At 43.0% G+C, this 26716-nt stretch overlaps 1 long non-coding RNA gene across 1 annotated transcript; it reads right to left on the minus strand.

Moving 5' to 3' along the window:
* Window positions 1-8: 8 nt before the first annotated feature.
* LOC129862537 (uncharacterized) lies at window positions 9-18176 on the minus strand. The gene is made up of 3 exons (XR_008760778.1): window positions 17715-18176; window positions 1801-1920; window positions 9-1699 (listed from the first exon to the last, which is right to left on the minus strand). It is a non-coding gene; the product is annotated as an uncharacterized LOC129862537 (long non-coding RNA).
* Between the last annotated feature and the right edge of the window lie 8540 nt (window positions 18177-26716).

Here is a 26716-nt window from a genome sequence, read left to right on the forward strand (position 1 = left end):
CGGTGCTGGGTGACGGACGGCACCCGGCCCCCCCACTGCCATGCACCGCTCCCTGCCACTGTCCCCACCCTACTGGCCTCAGCTCCACTCAGCGTGCAGGCTGGCTCTCGCTGGCTCAGAGAGAACACTCTTCCAGTCCGTCAAACAGAGAGAGGGAGAGCCGCCGCACCACAGTGTGTCTCTCAGTGTCTCACACTAAACACTTTCTCCCAGAGTTGTGTGTTGCTCCCTTCACTTTCTGTCTCTCCACACGTGGCTGCCGCTCTTCACACCTTCCACCCAGCCCCGAATTTCCACACACAGCACTGCTCAAGTCCTGGATGGGAGCTCCAGCAGAGTGTCTGCACATAAAAAAACTGACGAACTCAACACAAATTGTACACTGTTAGTCTGAGAACCTGTCAGAGCCTATCACGCTGTGTTAACCTTGGTTAGCAGTCGTATCCACCTACAGTGATATCCATGGTAAAAGTCAGGTACTGAGTCATTAGTGTCATCTCAGTCGTCCAAGTGGTTAGTCCGCTCCTTGCGTTTGGAGTCCTCTGTGAAATGCTGAAGCAGTCTTCTGAGTGATATGCTCTAGCAAGCTAGATGGGAGAAAGAGGGTAGAGATTGCTGGGAGACTGATGTGAAAGAAGCTCCATCGAGTCTCTCGTCATCCTGAACAAATAACACGTCTTCCTGCCTCCCTTTGTCTCGCTCTCTCTTCTCCTTCCTTTTCACCTCTTTGCCCCTGTCTCGCTCAAGCTTTTTTTCTGTCAGTAGAACCACTTCAGAGATTCTGAGACTAGCAGAGATACTCAGGACCTTGTGTTCTCCTCTGAAACACAGGGTCTGGTGCTCTGTAGTCTAGTTCTCATTGAGGCTGTGAGTGGTGTGTGTCCCTGTGTTGGCAGACTGAGCATCTTCCAGCCCTTCTAATGCCCTGGGTCCAGGTTCTCTGTCTAAATTCCAGTGGTTTTCAGCCAGAGTAAAAACAGAATACAGTAAAATCCCCAAAGTAATCAAAGCATTCTGACCATAATGACAAAGGGGATTGACCCAGAATCTTAAGAAAAGTAGATATGATGACCTTAAAACAGCTTACCAATGAATGATCTCCAAGGAACCGTGAGGCAATGAGTGACTGGATTAAAAAAAAAAGATAAACCAATCAAAATCAAAAAATCCCATCACTCCATCTGGCGCTGATCGTCAAACAGGACAGCAGGGAAGGGAGGAGGGGCTCAGTAGCTGTCCAGCAGTGGAGATTATTTGTGTATATGTGTATGTGTGTGAGGCTGGGCCACTGCCTGCCAGTAGCAGGAGCAGTAGGGTTTAATTGAATTCTGCGGTGTGGTGTTGGTGGAAGTACAGATTGTGTCAGGATAATGTGCCCTGACCTGCTGTTCTGCCTAATCTGTAATCTCGATGCTGCGGTCGCCTGCCCACCACAGTGCCTGCTCTCTGCCAGCCAGATGCCAACCTTCTGCCCAGTGGCCCTTCAGAGTGGTTTAGTCCTGCTGTTAGCCAGTCCTTGGCTGTATGTGTGTGTCCACCTCTCGATCCCTGACACAAAGACAGCCTCACAGGGGAACAGAGGAGCAGATAGACACAGTGGCCCCTGTAGCTCCTATATCTCCTGCTCCCTATCTACTTGCTTCCTGATCTCTGTCCCCCTGAGACACCAACACACTGTTGTTTAGGAAGGAGTAGACCCCTGGAGAGAGGAGATAAAAGAAGTGAGGGTGTGAATCAATAGTGCATTTATAACACACAGGCATTGTGGTGATTCCCAGGAATATAGATACTGACATTTACCTTGGTATTTGACTTTATGACAGCATTTGATTTGAAAGCTTTTGTGTCGTTCAAGGTATTGTGTCTGCTGTGAAGAAAGCCACGTCTGAGCCCCTCTCAGCCTTTACTCTTTCCCTTGGTCTTTATACACAAACACACAAAACACAATTAGAATTTGTCGTCACAATATAACAGATTTTCCATCTCCCATATTCCTCTGCTTCAGCCTAAAACCGCTTTCCATCTCTACTGCTTATGCTCTTTGACTTCCTCTTCCCTCCCAAACACCTCATTTCCCTCTCATTCTCAGGCCTGTCTCTGAGGACAGAACAGAGGATGTGCTTCTATCTTTGGGCCTCTCCGGGGACCGGAGCTTATAGATGAAAAGAGACAGTCTCTACAGTATGGCTGAGGCACTCTGCTGTCAAAGACCAGAGGTGACATGTGGAAAGAAAGAGACAATCACCAAATAATGTTCCACAGTGACTCGACCATAATATGCTGGTAATTATGCAACTACAATACAATACAGCGCTCACAGAGAGCAACAGTGTAGGTAAGCTCTTGTGCAAAACCATTTGAATTCAATCACTTTTTGACAGTACCCTTTTTGATTTGAACGAAATGTTCCATAGTGGGTCAATTGAGACATTGTTTACATTCAGCATCACTTCGTCAACGGAAATGTCGTATTATTTCTATCAAAGATATCTACATATATTTAAAGATTTTGTGTATCTTTGGAAATAATCAGAATTCATGTAAACATTACAGTTTGTACATGTGTATCTTTATTTCCCAAACACAATTCAACACAATCACAATCACGTTTTTGTCTTTGAATAATTGAAGCACCCTTTAACACAAGCTTAACACCAAACAAACACTTAGTACTTTATTATTATTATAATTTATTGTTGACCTAGGCCAGGCCTTGTTGTTACCTCATATCCCAGTGATAATGCCATGCATTACGTCTGGGAGAAAAACACGTCTATTTGCTCAACTTGCCATTTGCTCAACTTACCCCAAGGCAAACATTTTGACTATATTAGCCCACACAGCTACAAGGATGCACATTCATGCTAGGTTTAGAACCTCATATTCAAGCTTATAGAGACACCAACTGAAGGATAGAATCTTAAAATGATCTCCTTTGATTTAGATACAAGCATCATGAAACCTCTAGCACAATAAATTAATTTGACTTGGTGAAAATCTTCCCCCCCAACATCCTTACATTTTAGTCATTTAGCAGACACTCTTATCCAGAGTGACTGTATACATTTTCATACTGATCCCCGTGGGAATCAAACCCACAACCCTGGAGTTGCAAGCACCATGCTCTACCAACTGAGCTACACAGGACCATAGGAGACATACTGAAATCATAGAAATATAGATAATAGAATAGACATGATCCTTTAAGTTGACATTCAAAGGTGGGTGGACCGGCAGCCATCTTTTAGGTAGTAATTATAAGTAAAATGTCAATTTAATTTTAATGGTGTACCAACTAAATTGCAGTGGTCTGAAGGGTCCATTCTATTTCTATGATTGAATTGACACCCACCCTGTACTCCAGAGTACGTTGTGTCTGAACTGAACACAACACAAAACCTCAGTAGAGTCTACGCGTTTTTAGATAATTGACGTTTAAGGTTAAAATAAATAATGATACAATAGCTTGACAACCCTGTTTGTAAGCGTTTAAATGATATCAAACTCAACCTTTTATCTTTTCCAGTGATGAAGAGATGCATGTCTCATGGTATGGTGGGGTATGACAAATGGGTCAACTTTCTGACTACTTCTTCCATGGGCAAACATGTATGGCAGGTTTTGTTTAAATCAAAAAGGGATGCTGTCAAATAGTGATTGATTTCAAATGGATTTACCCCCTTACATAGACATATGGTTGTGCAGTAACACCTGTTGTAATTACAATGTTTGAGCTATTGGTAAAGGGTGTATCAGTGTCTGTACTCAGTTAATATGGCACTATGGCTTTCACCAAAGAGGAGACTTCAGGTTTCCATGACTACCAAAATAATAGACTGGACTGCTTCTTTGTGCGGTCAGCAGAGATGTGTGTAACGCTCACTGAATCAAATTTACAGAAAGACAAGGAAAGACTAACATACAGAAAAGACTGTTGAGCCACAAACATTTCAATGTTTACAAGTGGGCCAGCCTGGGCTTACCAAAATGCTTCCAAAAACAATAGCATACAGCACACACTAATACTCAGGAAGAAGAGATCAGTAAAGTACACACTGGCAGTGGAACAGCCTAGCTCCACTGAACTAAACAGGTGGCTATGGCAGGCTGCTGCTGCTGGGTACTGCTGCCTCAGCTTCAGATTCAATTATAGGCACTGTGATTCCATGTGTGGGCGTAGTGCTAAAGTTCCAATAATGCCTTGCGTTGTTCCCAATTAGAAAAAATATATATTTTAGATGACATATTCATCAGCAAGCATTGCATTTGTTCCTTAAAGCTGTGGAGCCTACTTAAGGATCCTTGAGAACAGGGACATCAAAAAAGAGCAAGAAAGAGAGAAGGAGAGGGAGAGAGATTAAAAGGAGCGTGGAAGTTGGAGGGAGATTCAGGAGAGAGGATTGAGACTTGAGTGATTGCTACCTGTAGAGAGATACGCTATATCTATCTTCCTGTGACAGGAACATACAGCACAAGCAACAACCACAGGCTTGGCTCTGGTCTCACTCACTGCTCCTGTATGATGCAGCGGTCATGGTGCATGTCATGTCCGCGAGTGACCTCACCCTCAGCCGTATTGTCACGGCCGTCGTAGGGAGGAGACCAAGGCGCAGCGTGGTATGCGTACATTCTCTTTATTATAAGAATGAACACTGAACAAAACTAACAAAAACGAATGTGATCCCCAATCAGAGACAACGATAAACAGCTGCCTCTGATTGGGAACCAATTCAGGCCACCATAGACCTACATATGCCTAGACTTACAAACACCCCCAGACATACAAAAACCCTAGACAATACAAAACAAGCATACCCACCCTCGTCACACCCTGACCTAAACAAAATAATAAAGAAAACATAGATAACTAAGGTCAGGGCGTGACACGTCTCTTCCGTTAACCCACACACTTCTAGAAAGTGCATGCGCACACACACACAAAGTAGGACTCTTTGTTCCATCTCTGTCCTGATTTTGTACATGGGGTTGTGGGGGTCAGGAGGCGTGAGGTGCCTAAGTTTCCCTGGAAACATTGCCTCACAGCTGGCTGCCATGGCATTGTAGCAAAAAGAAGTGATTAAAAAAATACTTAAACAGTAGACGTATCATGACACAAGGCGAGACCCAGATGCAGACAAAGGAGGTAAATGGTTGGAATCTTACAATGTTTATTAATCCAAAGGGAATAGGCAAGAGAATGGTCGTGGACACGCAAAAGGTCAATACCAGATCAGAGTCCAGGAGGTTCAGAGTGGCAGACAGGCTCGTGGTCAAGGCATGCAGAATGGTCAGGGAGGCGGATACAGAGTCCATTAACAGACAAGGGTCAAAACCAGGAGAACTAGAAATAGGAGAAAATCAAAAAGCAGGAGAATGGGGAAAACCACTGGTTGACTTAGAAAAACATACAAGACCAACTGGCACAGAGAGACAGGAAACACAGGGATAAATACACTGGGGAAAATCAGCGACACCTGGAGGGGGTGGAGACAATCACAAGGACAGGTGAAACAGATCAGGGCGTGACTCGTTGTGTAGCAGCCTTAAGAAAATGCAGGCAGAACTTCTGTAGACAGAGCTTTATGATGGATGCCTTATTCTGTGAAATGAGAGTTTACAGTGCAGTCACAGTGACAGACATAGTCACAGTGACAGACAAAATCACAGTGACAGACATAGTCACAGTGACATACATAGTCACAGAGTGACATACATAGTCACAGTGACATACATAGTCACAGAGACAGACATAGTCACAGTGACATACATAGTCACAGTGACAGACATAGTCACAGAGACAGGCATAGTCACAGTGACATGCATAGTCACAGTGACAGACATAGTCACAGAGACAGACATATATAGTCACAGAGACAGACATAGTCGCAGAGACAGACATAGTCACAGTGACAGACATAGTCACAGAGACAGACATAGTCGCAGTGACAGACATAGTCACAGAGACAGACATAGTCACAGTGACAGACCTAGTCACAGTGACAGACCTAGTCACAGTGACAGACATAGTCACGGTGACAGACCTAGTCACAGTGACAGACATAGTCACAGTGACAGACATAGTCACAGTGACAGACATAGTCACAGAGACAGACATAGTCACAGAGACAGACATAGTCACAGTGACAGACATAGTCACAGAGACAGACATTGTCACAGTGACAGACCTAGTCACAGAGACAGACATAGTCACAGTGACAGACATAGTCACAGAGACAGACATAGTCACAGTGACAGACATAGTCACAGAGACAGACATAGTCACAGTGACAGACATAGTCACAGTGACAGACATAGTCACAGTGACAGACATAGTCACAGAGACAGACATAGTCACAGAGACAGACCTAGTCACAGTGACAGACCTAGTCACAGAGACAGACATAGTCACAGAGAAGGACATAGTCACAGTGACAGACCTAGTCACAGTGACAGACATAGTCACAGTGACAGACATAGTCACAGAGACAGACATAGTCACAGAGACAGACATAGTCACAGTGACAGACATAGTCACAGAGACAGACATAGTCACAGAGACAGACATAGTCACAGTGACAGACATAGTCACAGAGACAGACATAGTCACAGTGACAGACATAGTCACAGAGACAGACATAGTCACAGTGACAGACATAGTCACAGTGACAGACATAGTCACAGTGACAGACATAGTCACAGAGACAGACATAGTCACAGAGACAGACCTAGTCACAGTGACAGACCTAGTCACAGAGACAGACATAGTCACAGTGACAGACATAGTCACAGAGACAGACATAGTCACAGAGACAGACATAGTCACAGTGACAGACATAGTCACAGAGACAGATATAGTCACAGAGACAGACATAGTCACAGAGACAGACATAGTCACAGTGACAGACATAGTCACAGAGACAGACATAGTCACAGTGACAGACATAGTCACAGAGACAGACATAGTCACAGTGACAGACCTAGTCACGGTGACAGACCTAGTCACGGTGACAGACCTAGTCACAGTGACAGACATAGTCACAGTGACAGACATAGTCACAGAGACAGACATAGTCACAGTGACAGACCTAGTCACAGTGACAGACATAGTTACAGTGACAGACATAGTCACAGTGACAGACATAGTCAAAGAGACAGACATAGTCACAGTGACAGACATAGTCACAGTGACAGACCTAGTCACAGTGACAGACATAGTCACAGTGACAGACATAGTCACAGAGACAGACATAGTCACAGTGACAGACATAGTCACAGAGACAGACATAGTCACAGTGACAGACATAGTCAGTGACAGACCTAGTCACAGTGACAGACATAGTCACAGTGACAGACATAGTCACAGAGACAGACATAGTCACAGAGACAGACATAGTCACAGTGACAGACATAGTCACAGTGACAGACCTAGTCACAGTGAGAGTTCCAGAGGAGTATTGTGCTGTCTCTTAGGTCTTTGTATGACCCTCGCTATGGCATTGTTACGGAGCCTCAGTGCTGATTCAGAGACCCTCTGCTGTCAGAATACTGCTGTCCTCTACCACAAATCACCAGCTCAACTGTACGAAGCAGTAACAGTGCTCAGATAATACAAAGTAGATGAGACAGTATGTGAGTTAGTGAGAAGTAATATAACTTGTCTGTGTATACATGAGTTCTTATTTGTGGAATATGGCACAGTAGGCATATTTCATAATTAGATGTTTTATCATGGATATGCTATATTTCATACTACTTAAAACTGACTTTAGACTTAAGATTTTTGAAACTCCATAAATGTTCTCTGTAGCCCTGATGCCCTCTCATCTTCCCTCCACAGTGCTTACTGTTCAATAAGTCCCAGCTTGGAGGTCTGTTCTCTGTAGCCCTGATGCCCTCTCCTCTTCCCTCCACAGTGCTTACTGTTCAATAAGTCCCAGCTTGGAGGTCTGTTCTCTGTAGCCCTGATGCCCTCTCATCTTCCCTCCACAGTGCTTACTGTTCAATAAGTCCCAGCTTGGAGGTCTGTTCTCTGTAGCCCTGATGCCCTCTCCTCTTCCCTCCACAGTGCTTACTGTTCAATAAGTCCCAGCTTGGAGGTCTGTTCTCTGTAGCCCTGATGCCCTCTCATCTTCCCTCCACAGTGCTTACTGTTCAATAAGTCCTAGCTTGGAGGTCTGTTCTCTGAGGACTGACCAGCTACTGCTGAGTGTGTGAGTCAGCTCAGCTCCCTGCTCTGTTCAAGGCCATAACACTGTAATGCAGCCTGGCTACTGTCAGAGGAGAGGCCACTTAGCGCGACAATGGATACCCCCAGATAGCCAGAGTGTACTGACTCACTTTATTAAATACCAACAATGTAAAATGACCTACTTAATTTCCAGAGTCTCCACATATTATCATAATTTTATCAAATTCAACCAATGGTGACTGCGGGTGCTCAATGAGCAATAATTCAAGGCAGACGTTCCATTGTTAAGGATCATTGGCATTTCATTGTTGTTGAATTAGGGTTGTGTTATTTTGAGCTGTCCTTGACAAAATTGCAGAAACAAATGCGTGGCAATAAAGCACAGCTGAATAGAGAATGAATTGAGGTTTCACACAGAGGGCTCTTAAAGGTCAGGTACCCCTCCCTCCCTTGCTGTCCTGTTCCTCCTCCCACATCGTCCCACCTAACTCTCTCTTTCTCTCTCTCTCAACCGAGTGGCCCCTTTAACCTCCTCATTGTCGATCCTCACTCCATATCACATTTCTCAATCATTTCACTGTGTCACATTCCGTCCCTTTGCTATATTCAATTCCTTTCTATCTTCATTACTCAATACAGCAAACTAATATTGCTCCTTCATCGCTCTCTCCCTCTGCCTCTCTTCCTGCCAGTTTGTGACCATTGAAGGTTCTCACAGGCTCCCAGGTCTGGGGCCTGTTGCCAGGGCCCGCCGCAGAGCCCATCCATCCAGTGGAAAGCAGGGGTGACAGAGTACTGGAACGCAGCCTCAGCTAGTCTGGGCTGGTCTGACACAGTTAACCCCTAGCTGGCTCACTCACTACCACTTAGGATACAGTAGGCATGTTATGAGCATGGCCTACCTGAAAAACAGCTCAGTTATACTGGATTACCCTAAAACGGGAGGTATATGCAAATGCACTGAATATTGTAAAACCCAAGAGACTAAAAATGTACAATTACCCAATGAAAAGGAAAACAGTGGTAGGCTACAAGATAGGGTGGATAGGATATCAAGGTCTGAAGTCCCCCTGTAAATAAAAGGTGTGTGTGTGGGAGAAATAGGATATTAGATTCATGAAGCGTCTCTACTCATGCCAGGCTTGAGCACACATCAAATTTCCCAGGTGAGGACAAACTTGTTACTGACAGGATCAAAAGCCTGACTGCACAAAGCCATCACATTTTCTGTAAGCTGATGTGATGGCTGTCTCTGCAAGGAGACTATCCCATCTGTTAGGAATCCAGAGCCAGTTATGGCAGTAGCTGAGCGTGAAAACACACACACACACACACACACACACACACACACACACACACACACACACACACACACACACACACACACACACACACACAGGAAGCATTTTGTTTTTAAAGATGGGCATGGGTATACAATAAATACTGTATGCCACTTTCTGCTTCAAAAAGGGGTTTCCTAAAGTGGAATAAGTAGGGATGTCCTAGTCCAACTATGTGTTGTTAAAGATAGCTATGCATCCCGGATTGCCTTGCACCGCATGTTGTCTCAATGAGCCCGACATCAACATATCTACCTCTCTATCGGACATCAGTCTGCATGACAACCTGCCTATTTACAGCACACTTACAGAGGTCCTTGTGCACAAAGATGTTACAGTAGGTTACTTCGCAATTGAATCATTGTGTGAATAAGCTATTTTAGGTTGTAATGAAGGATGCTCCGTACAGTAACCTACTTAGAACTCTCACTGGACACATTTTAACAGCACTCTGTATGGCCTTAGAAGTGAGTAACCTAGTTACAGCTGTGTTTATAGGACTTTTGCTGGCACTTTCAATTCCCTGGGTAGCATATTATTAACCTAGTAAAAGGTCAAATTGGTGAATGTTGTTGAGCTCAATTGGAAAATACTTCAGAGTGGACTATATAAGTCTACATGTCTAGCCCTGTACAAAATGTTTTAAAAAATCCTCAATGGTGCAACAGAAAATCCTGTCCCACTGGGCACCGGCGTCAGTTCAACGTCTAGTTTTGATTTACATTTGGTTGAGTTGTCAACCAACGTGAAATCCTCCCCAAAAATCACCGTGTCATTTGATTTAGGTTCAAATTTGGGTGAAAATAATATGAAATTCCCTTACTTTCATGACTTTTTAAAAATGCAATTCAGTTTTCCATGTTCATTCAACGTCATCACATAAATCAACGTTTCCACAAGACGTGGAAACGTTGATTCAACCAGTTTTCGCCCAGTGGGGTAACACTTTAATTAGGGTACACTTTGAGGGGATTGTAAAGGGGTTTATTATAGTGAGCTAAATATGAGTTCATTTGTATACTGAACAAAACTATAAAAACATAACATGCAACAATTTCAAAGATTTTACTGAGTTACAGTTCATTTCAGGAAATCATTCAATTGAAATAAATTCATTAGGCCCTAATCTATGGATTTCACATGACTGGGAATACAGATATGCATCTGTTCACAGATACCTTTAAAAAAGGTAGGGGTGTGGATTAGAAAACCAGTCAGTATCTGGTGTGACCATTTGCCTCATGCAGTGTGACACATCTTTTTCTCATAGAGTTGATCAGGCTGTTGACTGCGGCCTGTGGAATGTTGTCCCACTTCTCTTCAATGGCTGGTCGAAATTGCCGGATCTTGGCCGGAACTGGAACACGCTGTTGTACATTTTGATCCAGAGCATCCCAAACATGCTCAATGGGTGACATGTCTAGTGAGTATGCAGGCTATGGGAGAACTGGGACAATTTCAGCTTCTAGGAATTATGTACAGATCCTTGCGACACGGGGCTGTGCATTATCATGCTGAAACATGAGGTGATGGAGGCGGATGAATAGCACAACAATGGGCCTCAGGATCTTGTCACAGCATCTCTGTGCATTCAAATGACCATTGATAAAATGCAATTGTATTTGTTGTCCATAGATTATGCCTGCCCATACCATAACCCCACCGCCACCATGGGGCACTCTGTTCACAATGTTGACATCAGCAAACCGCTTGCCCACACGACGCCATACACGTGGTCTGCGGTTGTGAGGCCGGTTGGACATACTGCCAAATTCTCTAAAGCGATGTTGGATGCGGCTTATGGTAGAGAATTAACATTAAATTCTCTGGCAACAGCTCTGGTGGACATTCCTGCAGTCTGCATGCCAATTGCACACTCCCTCAAAACTTGAGGCATCTGTGGCATTGTGTTGTGTTACAAGAGTGCACATTTTAGAGTGGCCTTTTATTGTCCCCAGCACAAGGTGCACCTGTGTAATGATCATGCTGTTTAATCAGCTTCTTGATATGCCACACCTGTCAGGTGGATGGATTATCTTGGCAAACGAGAAATGCCCACTAACAGGGATGAAAACAAATTTGTGCATAAAAATTGAGAGAAATAAGCTTTTTGTGCGTATGGAACATTTCTGGGATCTTTTATTTCAGCTCATGAAACATGAGATCAACACTTTACATGGTGCGTTTATATTATTGTTCAGTGTAATTTATAATTCATCAGTAAATAGTTACAGTATGATTAATTGGTTTAAAGTGTGTGCTTGTCATTTTGGTGCTTGTCAAATCAGGTTTATACATGGCTGCACAGTTAGTAGTCCTTTACGGTAAGATAGCTGAATGCTCTATAGGTCCTGGGCAGTATCACTGACAGTGTAGTCCCAGAACCGGATATTGAATTTGAGCCGAGACCTCAGCACCATATGGGTCAATGAGCACAGGCTTGAACAGACTCATTTTGTCTCTTATCTATTCCATCAAACCATGGGCTGAATGACTCCTAAATTCTGTCGGTCACATAATTAATTAGGCTGAAGAAAATGCATGTTCGATAAAATCAACATTTATTCACATCTCAATAACACATTCCTACACACAGCTTGCTGCTACTATGTTTTTTAATTATGTGTGTGTGTGCTAATTACAACGTAACTGTTATTTGATGTAAACATTATTTGAGTGAGTAAAAAAACAACTGAAATGAAACAGTGACAGTACCAAATATAGTAAACAGGGTATGGCACATAGCCAATGATTGACACAATCTGGACCATTGAGCCGGATGCCCGTGAGCCTAGGCTCTGACATTCGAAGAATTTTGCGACAGGGATTTGTATTTCAAAGCTCCTCACGGAATGTTTGGGCTATACATACATTCCTAGAGTGTTAAGTGGAAATCCAATTCACTAAGCTATACTTCATCTGCCACAACACCTATGGCTATTAAGGCTATGTGCAATTAGGGCTACCGGTAGCGTAAGTGTACCTATTTAGACATTTCTAACGTATACAGACCTCATTTTCATAAAACATATTAATCTCTCATGTGAAGTTTTATGACTTTGCTTACACCATTTTTTTCTGTGAGATACAAAATATTTGATCAAACGTGAAAAGTCCAGACTGGGCTAAATGGGTAGTGAATGTTCCCTTTAAGCCCACGGGGGTTCCAAATAAGCCCACCTCTTAAATAATCAATTTTAATTAATTTCCAAATGTTAAAAACGTACAAACAGACATGTCTTATGTAAGCTTAAATTATAATCATCTCCCCTAAACATATTCAAATCAATTGATCATTACTATTCATCATGGAAGAAGCATTCATAACAGTTAATCGTATCCGCCAAGATCAATTTGGGCTCAGGGTTTTGTTCTTGCCAACCAGTACACACCTGATTCAACTAATCAACTAATCATAGACTTCAATTAGTTGAATCAGGTGTGCAATTGCTTGGTTAGAACACAAACCTGAACTCACAATGGCCCTCTGTGGATAAGAAGCCATGCAACAAAGACCATAACACACCCAACTTTCAATAAATTATCTGAAACCTGATTCACATTTGCTGTACTGCTATTCTTATGAAATAGTTCAACTGGTGTTCCTAAAGCCTGTCTGAAGACATTTTCTAATCTCCCACCCTACTGTTGTATGACAAAGGTACATGTGGTGAACCAAAAAATAGAAACACCTGGATGAATTAGGGACAACAATATGACAATGCCACGGCCTTAACTGCATCCAATAGTCATCTTCTTGTCCCTCTTTTGTTTCCATTTTTCTCCACTACTTGTAGGTCTTTTATCCCTGATATCTTTCATGCTGATCTTATTCTTCTCTCTCTGCGTCAAACGTCTTAGAGAGAGTACAGAGGCTTTTAATTGTTCTTCATTTTTATATATTTTTTATTTTTTATTTAACCTTTATTTAACTAGGCAGATCAGTTAAGAACAAATTCTTATTTACAATGACAGCCTACCAAAAGGCAAAAGGCCTCCTGAAGGACGGGGGATGGGATTAAAAATACAAATGAAATACAAATATAGGACAAAACACACATCACGACAAGAGAGACACCACAACACTACATAAAGAGACAACAATGAATTCATCATGGTATTTTAATCAATTTAAATCTGAAGAAAAAACATTTATGCTCAGGTTTATTGAATATTAGGGATATCAACACACTATCCCCATGTGTTTCAATACAAACCAGGCTTAATACGAGCATACTGGGCCTAATTGTAACAACAGTGATTTATGGTGAAAAATACAGAATAGCAAAGTCTACTCATAAAATAAACTCAGCAAAAAAAGAAACATCGCTTTTTCAGGAACCTGTCTTTCAAAGATAATTCGTAAAAATCCATAGAACTTCACAGATCTTCATTGTAAAGGGTTTAAACACTGTTTCCCATACTTGTTCAAGACAGCGCTACAGGGAGACAGGACGGACAGCTGATCGTCCTCGCAGTGGCAGACCACGTGTAACAACACCTGCACAGGATCGGTACATGCGAACATCACACCTGCGGGACAGGTACAGGATGGCAACAACAACTACCCGAGTTACACCAGAAATGCACAATCCCTCCATCAGTGCTCAGACTGTCCGCAATAGGCTGAGAGAGGCTGGACTGAGGGCTTGTAGGCCTGTTGTAAGGCAGGTCCTCACCAGACATCACCGGCAACAACGTCGCTTATGGGCACAAACCCACCGTCGCTGGACCAGACAGGACTGGCAAGAAGTGCTCTTCACTGTAAAGTTGCGGTTTTGTCTCACCAGGGATGATGGTCGGATTATCGTTATCGTCGAAGGAATGAGCGTTACACCGAGGCCTGTACTCTGAAGCGGGATCGATTTGGAGGTGGAGGTTCTGTCATGGTCTGGAGCGGTGTGTCACAGCATCATCGGACTGAACTTGTTGTCATTGCAGGCAATCTCAACGCTGTGCGTTACAGGGAAGACATCCTCCTCCCTCATGTGGTACCCTTCCTGCAGGCTCATCCTGACATGACCCTCCAGCATGACAATGCCACCAACCATACTGCTCATTCTGTGCGTGATTTCCTGCAAGACAGGAATGTCAGTGTTCTGCCATGACCAGTGAAGAGCCCGGATCTCAATCCCATTGAGCAGGTCTGGGACCTGTTGGATCGGAGGGTGAGGGCTAGGGCCGTACCCCCCAGAAATGTCTGGGAACTTGCAGGTGCCTTGGTGGAAGATATTTAAATATTTACATATGTTAAGTTTGCTGAAGATAAACGCAGTTGACAGTGAGAGGACGTTTCTTTTTTTGCTGAGCTTATTTGGAAACTAATGGTTTGGGGTATAAATATACACTATAGACTACAATATTATGCAAAGTTAGTATTGACAATATTGAACAATATTTATTTATTTCCATTTACATTCTGTATAGAGAGGGTGCTTTTTGTGCTACTGTACCCTTTAAGCCCACCTGAGATAAATGTCACACCCCTCGACTTTTTCGACATTTTGTTATGTTACAGCCTGAATTTTTAAATTGAGAGTTTTTGTTACTGGTCTACACACAATAGCCCATAATGTCAAAGTGGAATAATGTTTTTCGAGATGTTATTTTTTACTAACTAATTAAAAATTAAAAGCTAAAATGTCTTCAGTCAATAAGTATTCAACCCTTTTGTTATGGCAAGCCTAAATCAGTTCAGGAGTAAAAATGTGCTTAACATGTGAAATAATAAGTTGCATGGACTTACTGTGTGCAATAATAGTGTTTAACATGATTTTTAAATGACTACCACATCTGTACCCCACACATACAATTATCTGTAAAGTCCCTCAGTCAAGCAGTGAATTTCAAACACAGACTCAACCACAAAAACCAGGGAGGTTTTCCAATGCCTCACAAAGGGCACATATTGGTAAAGCAGACATTGAATATCCCTTTGAGAATGGTGAAGTTATAAATTAAACTTTGGATGGTGTATCAATACACCCAGTCACTACAAAGATATAGGTGTCCTTCCTAACTCAGTTGTCGGAGAGGAAGAAAGCCTGTAAGAAAATATGGTAAGCAAATATACTTGAGTTGCATACCAAGAAGAGACCGTGAATGTTCCTGAGTGGCCAAGTTACAATTTTGACTGAAATCTATGGCAAAAACTGAAAATGGTTGTCTAGCAATGACCAACAAACAATTTGACTGAGCTTGAAGAATTTTGAAAATAATAATTGGGCAAATGTTGCACAATCCAGGTGTGGAAGCTCTTAGAGACTTACCCAGAAAGACTCAAAGCTGTAATTGCTGCCAAAGGTGCTTCTACAAAGTATTGACTCAGGGGTGTGTAAAGGAGATATTTCTGTATTTAATTTTCAATAAATGTGCTAACATTTCTAAAAACAAGTTATGCTGCCACTGTATTGACTGTGACATGTGGCACGACTGCTAGCATGACTGCTAGCATGTTTTCAATTGGCAAGAAATAGTAATAAATACCCATATAGTATGCTATCATGTGCATATATCAACACATTAATCTATTAGTTCTACATTAAGTTTGATCACTTATCTAAGAAGGTACAATTTGAGAGTCGCCTCCACACCAACATTCTTTTGCAACTTTGAAATTGGCCACAAATAGGAACTTACACATAACTGTCAATAACTTAATAACAAAACATCTTATTGATCTATAATAAAAACTGCTATGGATAGAACAACCACATTGAAACATTAAATAGCAGAACATTAAATAGAGAACGCCCCCATCCACTTCGACGGGGCTACAGTGGAGCGGGTTGAGAGCTTTAAGTTCCTCTGGGTCCAAATCACTAAGGACTTAAAATGGTCCACACATGCGCACAGTCATGAAAAAGGCGTGACAGCGCCTCTTACCCCTCAGGAGGTTGAAAAAGTTTGGCATGGGACCTCAAATCCTCAAAAAGTTCTACAGCTTCACCATTGAGAGCTTCTTGATTGGTTGCATCACTGCTTGGTATGGCAACAGCACCGCCCTCGATCGCATGGCGCTACAGATCGTGGTTTGGACAGCCCAGGACATCACTAAGGCCGAGCTCCCTGCCATCCAGGACATCACTGAGGCCGAGCTCCCTGCCATCCAGGACATCACTGGGCCGAGCTCCGTGACATCCAGGACATCACTGGGACCGAGCTCCCTGCCATCTAGGACATCACTGAGGCCGAGCTCCCTGCCATCCAGGACATCTATATCCCCAAGCTACAAGACTGCTAAACAGCTAACAAAATGAGTAGACTAACTGTATTTGATTTTTTTAAATTGCACCGTCTCTATGCACACTGACAGGCCTCACCACACTCCAACACACACATAACATGCACACACATGTATACTGACTCAACACACATGCACACACACACTCACATACAATCTTCATTTATGCTTCTGCTACTCTGTTAATCATACATCCTGATGCCTAGTCATCCTACCCCTATACATATGTAAATCACTCCAGTATCCCTGCACATTGTAAATATGCTATTATTTGTATTTCTTGTGTGTTTTTGTTCTGCTTTATGTTATTTTTTAGTGCAAACTTTATATTGATTACTGCATTGCTGGGTTTAGAGCTTGCAAAAATGTATTCCACTGTACTTGTGCACATGACATAAAAAAATCTAACTTGAAGCTCACATGCATGATTCTAAATGAAGAAGTGAATTTGAAATGGACAATACAAACGTGTAGGCCTAATATGTCACGTGCCCATAAACTTTTCCAATTCCTGTTGCAACAAAGTAACCAAGCCGGAGCCTCCACGCTTGACCTAAAACATTGTTGCCTACCAGTCAGGAACCAGTTGAGATGCATGCATCTCAGGTTATTACTGTTAATTGCAGTGTCCCCACAACCCCTCACCCGAGCACTTGCCCTCCATCTTTCATGGCACTGCTGTATCTTAGCAACACTGGCAGATCGATAGGGGCAGTTCAGAAATTGAACAACACCCTGTTTAAAACTGAGAGCTGAGACCAAGATACAAAGAAACGGCATATCCTACATTGGGGACCACCAAACCGATGCATTAATCAGAAATAGACTATATCCCCAACATCTCGTCATTCTTTCACAAATCTAGGCTTTTCATTCAACCCAAACACATCCTAATGAATATTCTAATGAAATGTAATTCAAGCAGTATTCTTGAAAGCCTTACCTTGTAAATCTGATTTCGCCAGCTTCTAAACCTCGAAAGCCATCACCTATCTGTGCTGAGTCCCCCCCCCCCAAAAAAATATATATATTCTCATTTAATTTGTCGTATGCATCTAACGGTAGGCTATGTGTTTGCCTCTATGTACTCACGTTGTCGGAATGTAAATTAGTTTCCACTCTAAACTACAATGAATGTATCAAAGTGAGAGAGGACGAGCATTAGGCAAATTTCATCATATGTCGTATTCAGCCTGTGCAGTGACGAATCCAGATGTGAGCCTATATTGTGAAATGTAGTCTAGGTAAAATACAAATTATTTTGAGGCAGTTTCTGGTAAAAACACATCCCTGCCTTTAATTCGACAGGCACGGCAGTGTTTCAGCGAGGAAGGATCCAGTTTCTCAGCTCAAATCCCGATGGCTGTGGCAGCTCCGGAAAAATAGAGATCCGCATTCCACTAGTATTCTGCCAACAGCACAAACGAAAACGTCACTTTGCATGATAATGACGAATCATAAAAAATAAAAGCCCACATTTCAAAACATTGCAATGTGAATAACTCACAAAAAATATATTACATTCGATGTCCATTTGTGTTGTGCTTATAAGAAAATGCAACAAGGAATTTATGAAAGCAATTACAAATATGCAAAAAAAAAATGATGTTAGGACCACTATCGAAAAATACAATGTTCAGACTGGTATGTTCCCAATATTGGGCTGTAGAGAAAAAAATATTCTATGTGCCGAGGTAAAAGTGGAGTTGGGAATACTAGAAATAGCATCATATATAAATTCTACAGACCCTACTGAGTAATCCCAACCCCACTTTTACCTCAGCTAATATTAAAAAAGATTCTCTATAAGCCAATATGTATTTCATACAGCGCAGTGGGCTCCCGAGTGGCTTCAGCTGTCTAAGAGGCGTCACCACAGACCATGGTTCGATTCCAGGCTGTATCACAACCGGCCGTGATTGGGAGTTCCATAGGTTGATGCACAATTGGCCCAGTGTGGTTAGGGTTTGGCCGGGGTAGGCCGTCATTGTAAATAAGAATTTGTTCTCATCTGACTTGCCTAGTTAAATAAATAAAATGAAATAGTGCATTGCAATAAATGGAGTGGGTGGATCAAGGAGTCAACAGCACTCTCTATTAAACCCATTGGTCAGCACATGATACCATTTTAAGTTTTGCAGACTCTATTGAGTAATTCCAATTACGTATATTTGCATTTTATTAAAACCCACTGTGCACAGACGTCAGTTCAACGTCTAGTTTTGATTTAAATTTGGCTGAGTTGTCAACTAACATGCATTCAATTTGAAATAAACAACAAATTTCACCATGTCATTGAATTTAAGCTAAACGTTGGGTGGGAAAATTACAAAATTCTCTTACGTTGATGACGTTGAAATGTTTTGTTTAAATGATGTGGAAACGACGTAGATTTTACCTGTTTTTGCCCAGTGGGAAGAGGATTTCTTTAATTATAAACTGGGTGCTTCGAGCACTGAATGCTGATTGGCTGACAGCCATGTTCAGACTGTATACCACGGGTAAGACAAAATATTTACTTTTACTGCTCTAATTATGTTGGTAACCAGTTTATAATAACAATAAGGCACCTCGGAGGTTTGTGGTATATGGCCAATATACCACCACTAAGGGCTGTATACAGGCACGTCGCGATGTGTCGTGCTACCAACTGCCCTTAGTCGTGGTATATTGGCCATATACCACACCTCCTTGTGCCTTATTGCTTAAATATAGCCTACACAATGGGAGTTTTGGAGTGGAATGCCGAAAGTAGCCGACTGTAAACTGAAATCGACAAGTAAAGTCGGGGAAGGTACATATGCACTGACAGCAAGTCAGACAACTTCTGCTGTTTCTAGGAAACAAAACAATGGCCTTTGTCATTGCCAATGAAATGGATGCTGTCGAAATTCCACTTCTCCTACATGTTGCTGAACATGATCAACATGGAAGAAACCTAGTTAGTCACAAGACCTGTTTAGTATTTTAGTGATGGTTTTCTCATAATATAACCAGGAAGTGAGTGAGTGCATAGGCTACTAGAATGAGAACATAGGAGGTGTTTTGGCAGCACATGGGATATGCTCTGTTGTTTGCCATTACTTCATGCCCTTGTGTACCTTCATCACTATCATTTGTGATTGTATAACATGGAATTGTAACAGATGTGATTAAATGGAGTCCACAAAGATTCGTACTGTATGGTAATTGATTGTATGTCAACATCACTACAGCCTGGAGTGTATTTATTTAATTCTAAACCTTTATTTTGCTTTTGTCAGTAAGGATGTAAAGAACAGAATTTGATTCAATCACATGAAGGACAAAATACTCACTGTACAGAAAATGATTAGATTATACATGCACATTAGTTCACATAAATTACTGGGTAAACAATATGAAAAGGATTACATTATACATGTACATCAGTTCACATAAATTACTGGGTAAACAATATGACAAGCAATATACCAAGCAGTCAAATGCACTTGGTATTGAACCCACAACTGGTGTCTGGGGTACATGCTCATTAAGGGCCGGATTCCTGGACACAGATTAAGACTCTAAAATTGCCAGTGTAGAAATCCCCTACAATAACCCATGTGTAGCCTACAATGTGTACAGTCGTGGCCAAAAGTTGTGAGAATGACACAAATATACATTTTCACAAAGTCTGCTGCCTCAGTTTGTATGATGGCAATTTGCATATACTCCAGAATGTTATGAAGAGTGACCAGATGAATTGCAGTTAATTGCAAAGTCACTCTTTGCCATGCAAATGAACTCAATCCCCCCAAAATATTTCCAGTGCATTTCAGCCCTGCTACAAAAGGACCAGCTGACATCATGTCAGTGATTCTCTCGTTAACACAAGTGTGAGTGTTGACGAGGACAGGGCTGGAGATCACTCTGTCATGCTGATTGAGTTCGAATAACAGACTGGAAGCTTCAAAAGGATGTTGGTTCTTGGAATCGTTGTTCATCCTCTGTCAACCATGCTTGCCTGCAAGGAAACACGTGCCGTCATCATTGCTTTGCACAAAAAGGGCTTCACAGGCAAGGATATTGCTGCCAGGAAGATTGCACCTAAATCAACCATTTATCAGATCATCAAGAACTTCAAGGAGAGCGGTTCAGTTGTTGTGAAGAAGGCTTCAGGGTGCCCAAGAAAGTCCAGCAAGCGCCAGGACCGTCTTCTAAAGTTGATTCAGCTGCGGGATTGGGGCACCACCAGTACAGAGCTTGCTCAGGAATGGCAGCAGGCAGGTGTGAGTGCATCTGCATGCACAGTGAGGCGAAGACTTTTGGAGGATGTCCTGGTGTCAAGAAGGGCAGCAAAGAAGCCACTTCTCTCCAGGAAAAACATCAGGGACAGACTGATATTCTCCAAAAGGTACAGGGATTGGACTGCTGAGGTCATTTTCTATGATGAATCCCCTTTCTGATTGTTTGGGGCATCCGGAAAAAGCTTGTCTGGAGAAGACAAGGTGAGCGCTACCATCAGTCCTGTGTCATGCCAACAGTAAAGCATTCTGAGACCATTCATGTGTGGGGTTGTTTCTCAGCCAAGGGAGTGGGCTCACTCACAATTTTGTCTATGAAAACAGCCATGAATAAAGAATGCTACCAACATATCCTCCGAGAGCAACTTCTCCCAACCATCCAGGAACAGTTTGGTGACGAACAATGCCTTTTCCAGCATGATGGAGCACCTTGCCATAAGGCAAAAGTGATAACTAAGTGGCTCGGGGAACAAAAAAATCAATGTTTTGGGTCCATGGCCAGGAAACTCCCCAGACCTTAATCCCATTGAGAACTTGTGGTCAATACTCCAGGCGGGTAGACAAACAAACTCCAAGCATTGATTATGCAAGAATGGGCTGCCATCAGTCAGGATGTGGCCCAGAAGTTAATGACAGCATGCCAGGGCAGATTGCAGAGGTCTTCAAAAAGAAGGGTCAACACTGCAAATATTGACTCTTTGCATCAACTTCATGTAATTGTCAATAAAAGCCTTTGACACTTGTGACATGTTTGTAATTATACTTCAGTATTCCATAGTAACATCTGACAAAAATATCTAAAGACACTGAAGCAGCAAACTTTGTGAAAATGAATATTTGTGTCATTCTCAAAACCTTTGGCCACGACTGTATTCCATTTTATTCACACTTAATAGACAATCAACAAATATGAATTTGTTGGGTGACAACAATATTACAGACAAGATAAATTGTATGCTATAACATTGGACACAACATTATAGTAACATCGAGATAAATACATTAGCTTCTGTATTTGTCGCAAGTAGGATATTTGATTTACTTACTGTACGTTAGAAATTTGGATCACATGTAGGCCTATGTACCTTCAGAAAGTATTCATACCTCTTGACTTATTCAACATTTTGTTGTGTTACAGCCTGAACTCAAAATTGATGACATGTATATTTTTTTCTCACCCATCTTCACACAATACCCCATAATGCCAAAATTAAGATATGTTTTTAGAAATGTTAGCAAATTCATTGAAAATGAAATATAGAAATATCTAATTTACGTACTTTAAGTATTCACACCCCTGAGTCACTACTTTGTAGAACTACCTTAGGCAGTGATTACAGCTGTGAGTCTTTTTGGATAAGTCTCTAAGAGCTTTCCACAACTGGATTGCTCGACAACCATTTTCAGGTCTTGTCATAGATTTTCAATGAGATTTAAGTCAAAACTATAACTCGGCCACTCACTATGAAGCTAAGCAGGGTTGTTCCTGGTCGGTCCCTGGATGGGAGACCAGATGCTGCTGGAAATGGGGTTGAAGGGTCAGTCTTTTGGATAGGATGTTAAACGGGTGTCCTGACTCCTTGTGGTCACTAAAGATCCCATGGCACCTATCGTAGGAGTAGGGGTGTTAACCCCGGCGTCCTGGCTAAATTCCCAATCTGGCCCTCATACCATCATGGGACACCTAATCATCCCCTGCTTCCAATTGGCCCCCTCCTCTCCCCTGTAACTAATCCCCAGGTTATTGCTGTTAATGATGTGTTCTCAGTCAACCTACCTGGTGAAATAAGGGTTAATAAAATAAGAAGCAACATTCAATGTCTTCTTGGTTAGTTGCTTTGCCACATTTTTTGCAGTATTACGTAAGTGCTTTGTTACAAACAGGATGCATGTTTTGGAATGTTTTTTTTATTCTGTACAGGCTTCCTTCTTTTCACTCTGTCCATTAGTAACTACAATGTTGTTGATCCATCCTCAGTTTTCATCCATCACAGCCATTAAACTCTGTAACTGTTTTATAGTCACCATTGGCCTCATGGTGAAATTCCTCTCCGGCAGCTGAGTTAGGAAGGACGCCTGTCTCTTTGTAGTGACTGGGTGTATTGATACACCCATCCAAGGTGTAATTAATACCATGCCAACACCATGCTCAAAGGAATATTTTTTACCCATCTACCAAATGGTGTCCTTCTTTGCGAGCCATTGGAAAACCTCCCTGGTCTTTTTGGTTGAATCTGTGTTTGAAATTCACTGCTTGATTGAGGGACCTTACAGATAATTGTATGTGTGGGGTACAGAGATGAGGTATAGTCATTCAAAAATCATGTTAAATGCAATTATTGAACACAGTGCATCTATGCAATTTATTATGTGACTTGTTAAGCAAATTTTTACTCCTGAACTTATTTAGGCTTTCCATAACAAAGGGGTTGAGTACTTATTGACTCACGACATTTCAGCTTTTCATTTTTAATTGATTTGTTAAAAAATAATAACAAATAATAATTCCACTTGGACATTGTTGGGTATTTTGTGTAGGCCAGTGACAAAACAATATCAATTTAATCCATTTAAACATAACATAACAAAATGTGGAACAAGTAGATGATTAACTATAATTAGATTGTAAGGAAGTAAGGATAAAGACGTATTTAAGCTCTAAATATCCACCCACACAGCGGTCCCTCACAGCGATGCTACAGCTTTCTCCAGGGCCAGAGGAGCTTCCAGAGCTCACCCTGGCAGAGCACCCTACCACTGTGCTCCAGCCGACCCCAGCAGCGTAGATCTAGCCTATTCTGACAATGCAGTTCAAGTTAGTAGTGAGGCCTACTACACCGGCTCCTGCCATGGTGCTTCAGCTCGCCACTCCCACAGCTATGCTTCAACCAGCTCCTGTCGCAGAGTCTTGGCTGGTTCCCACAGTTGTGCCATCGCCATCTCCAGTGACAGAGGTTCTGCTGTCCCCTGTTCTGAACCCAAGATTAATCCTTCCTCCCTGCCTGTTCGCGAGCAGGAAGACCTACAGTCTTCTCCAGGGACGGAGGAGATACCAGAGTTCACCCTGAGGGAGAACCCTACTCCAGCTGACACGAATGTCAGTTGGTCCATAATGCGGGAGCCCTGTCTGTAGCTGCTGAAGGTACCAAATCTGGCCCTGCCACTCAGACCTCTCCGGTCCCTGTCTGGTGGGATCTGCCTAGTCCTACCTTGGACGTCCAGCCTACTGCTGTCCAAAGACGTCTCCCTGCTCCTCCCTGGGAGCCCCCTCCAGGCTCTGCTGCAGTGGCTCGGTCCACGTTTGCTGTCTTGGCTCTGTCAGTCCCTGCCTGTTGGAACCTGCCGGTCTCAGCCCTGGGGTTCTTGCTAGACCCTCTGAACTGTTTCCTGCTAGCTCCAGCCTTGGGAGACACACCTGACGTTCCCATGGGGAACCCTCCTGACAACCCTGTGGGGGACCCTCCTGACCGAGATATTCAGTGTCCTGTTGTAGGAGACACCTCACCTTCTGCCCTACTAGGTGCTCAGTCTATAGCCCCAGTAGGTCCAGAGTATCTTATCCCTCAGTTCCCAGATCACCTAGTGGCTTCAGAGTTTCCTGCTGAGCTGGGTCCCCAGTTTCCTATCTCAGTAGGTCCATAACTTTCTGTCCTGATAGATCTAACATGCCCTAGCTCACATTCTGTAGCCCAGTCAGGCCCCAAGTCACTAGCTCTGTCAGGCCCCAAGTCAACAGCTCTGGGCACTCTTTTTCTCCCTTTCAGGTGTGCAGCTGTCTCCTATCCTGAGATCTTCGCCTGTTGCTTCTTTGGGAATCCAGCTGATCTCAGTTCCGGTCCCAGAGCCCTCTCCTTTTGCTGACGTGGTGGTCCGCCCATCTACTGTCCTGAGATCTCCACCCGTCGCTGCTGTGGAGATCCAGCAGATCCCAACTCCTGTCCCTGGGACCTCTCCAGTCGCTGAAGGGGCGGCCTCGCCATCTCTAGTCCTGAGAACTTCATTGAGACTTGCGGCCAAACCTCCGCCATCTGCCGTACTGAGACCATCATTTAAAATATATATATATATTTCACCTTTATTTAACCAGGTAGGCTAGTTGAGAACAAGTTCTCATTTACAACTGCGACCTGGCCAAGATAAAGCAAAGCAGTGTGACACAGACAACAACACAGTTACACATGGAATAACATGAAATAAAAAATCAACAAGCCAATAACACAATAAACAAGTCAATGACACAGTAGAAAAAAAGAAAGTATATATACAGTGTGTGCAAAAGGCATGAGAAGGTAGGCAATAAATAGGCCATAGTAGCGAAGAATTACAATTTAGCAGATTAACACTGGAGTGATAAATGAGCAGATGAGCAGAGTGTTGTACGGCATTGAAGCTCGTTTGGAGGTTAGTTAGCACAGTGTCGAAGGAAGGGCCAGAGGTATACAGAATGGTGTCGTCTGCGTAGAGGTGGATCAGGGAATCACCCGCAGCAAGAGCGACATCATTGATATATACAAAGAAAAGAGTCGGCCCGAGAATTGAACCCTGTGGTACCCCCATAGAAACTGCCACAGGTCCGGACAACAGGCCCTCCGATTTGACACACTGAACTCTGTCTGCAAAGTAGTTGGTGAACCAGGCGAGGCAATCATTAGAGAAACCAAGGCTACTGAGTCTGCCGATAAGAATATGGTGATTGACAGAGTCGAAAGCCTTGGCCAGGTCGATGAAGACGGCTGCACAGTAATGTCTTTTATCGATGGCGGTTATGATATCGTTTAGTACCTTGAGCGTGGCTGAGGTGCACCAGTGACCGGCTCGGAAACCGGATTGCACAGAGGAGAAGGTACAGTGGGATCCGAAATGGTCAGTGATCTGTTTATTAACTTGGCTTTCGAAGACTTTAGAGAGGCAGGGCAGGATAGATATAGGTCTATAGCAGTTTGGGTCTAGAGTGTCACCTCCTTTGAAGAGGGGGATAACTGCGGCAGCTTTCCAATCTATAGGGATCTCGGACGATACGAAGGAAAGGTTGAACAGGCTGGTAATAGGGGTTGCAACAATGGCGGCGGATAGTTTTAGAAAGAGAGTGTCCAGATTGTGAAGCCCAGTTGATTTGTACGGGTACAGGTTTTGCAGCTCTTTCAGAATATCTGCTATCTGGATTTGGGTGAAGGAGAAACTGGGGAGGCTCGGGCGAGTAGCTGCGGGGGGAGCGGAGCTGTTGGCTGGGGTTGGAGTAGCCAGGAGGAAAGCATGGCCAGCCGTAGAGAAATGCTTATTGAAATGTTCAATTATCATGGATTTATCGGTGGTGACCGTGTTACCTAGCCTCAGTGCAGTGGACAGCTGGGAGGAGGTGCTCTTGTTCTCCATGGACTTTACAGTGTCCCAAAACTTTTTGGAGTTAGAGCTACAGGATGCAACTTTCTGCTTGAAAAAGCTAGCCTTTGCTTTCCTGACTGACTGCGTGTATTGGTTCCTGACTTCCCTGAGCAGTTGCATATCGCGGGGTCTATTTGATGCTATTGCAGTCCGCCACAGGATGTTTTTGTGCTGATCAAGGGCAGTCAGGTCTGGAGTGAACCAAGGACTATATCTGTCCTTAGGTCTGCATTTGTTGAAAGGGGCATGCTTATCTAAGATGGTGAGGAAAATACTTTTAAAGAACGACCAGCCATCC

This window comes from Salvelinus fontinalis, chromosome 9, assembly GCF_029448725.1.
Source record: "Salvelinus fontinalis isolate EN_2023a chromosome 9, ASM2944872v1, whole genome shotgun sequence".
Classification (NCBI taxonomy): Eukaryota; Metazoa; Chordata; class Actinopteri; order Salmoniformes; family Salmonidae; genus Salvelinus; species Salvelinus fontinalis.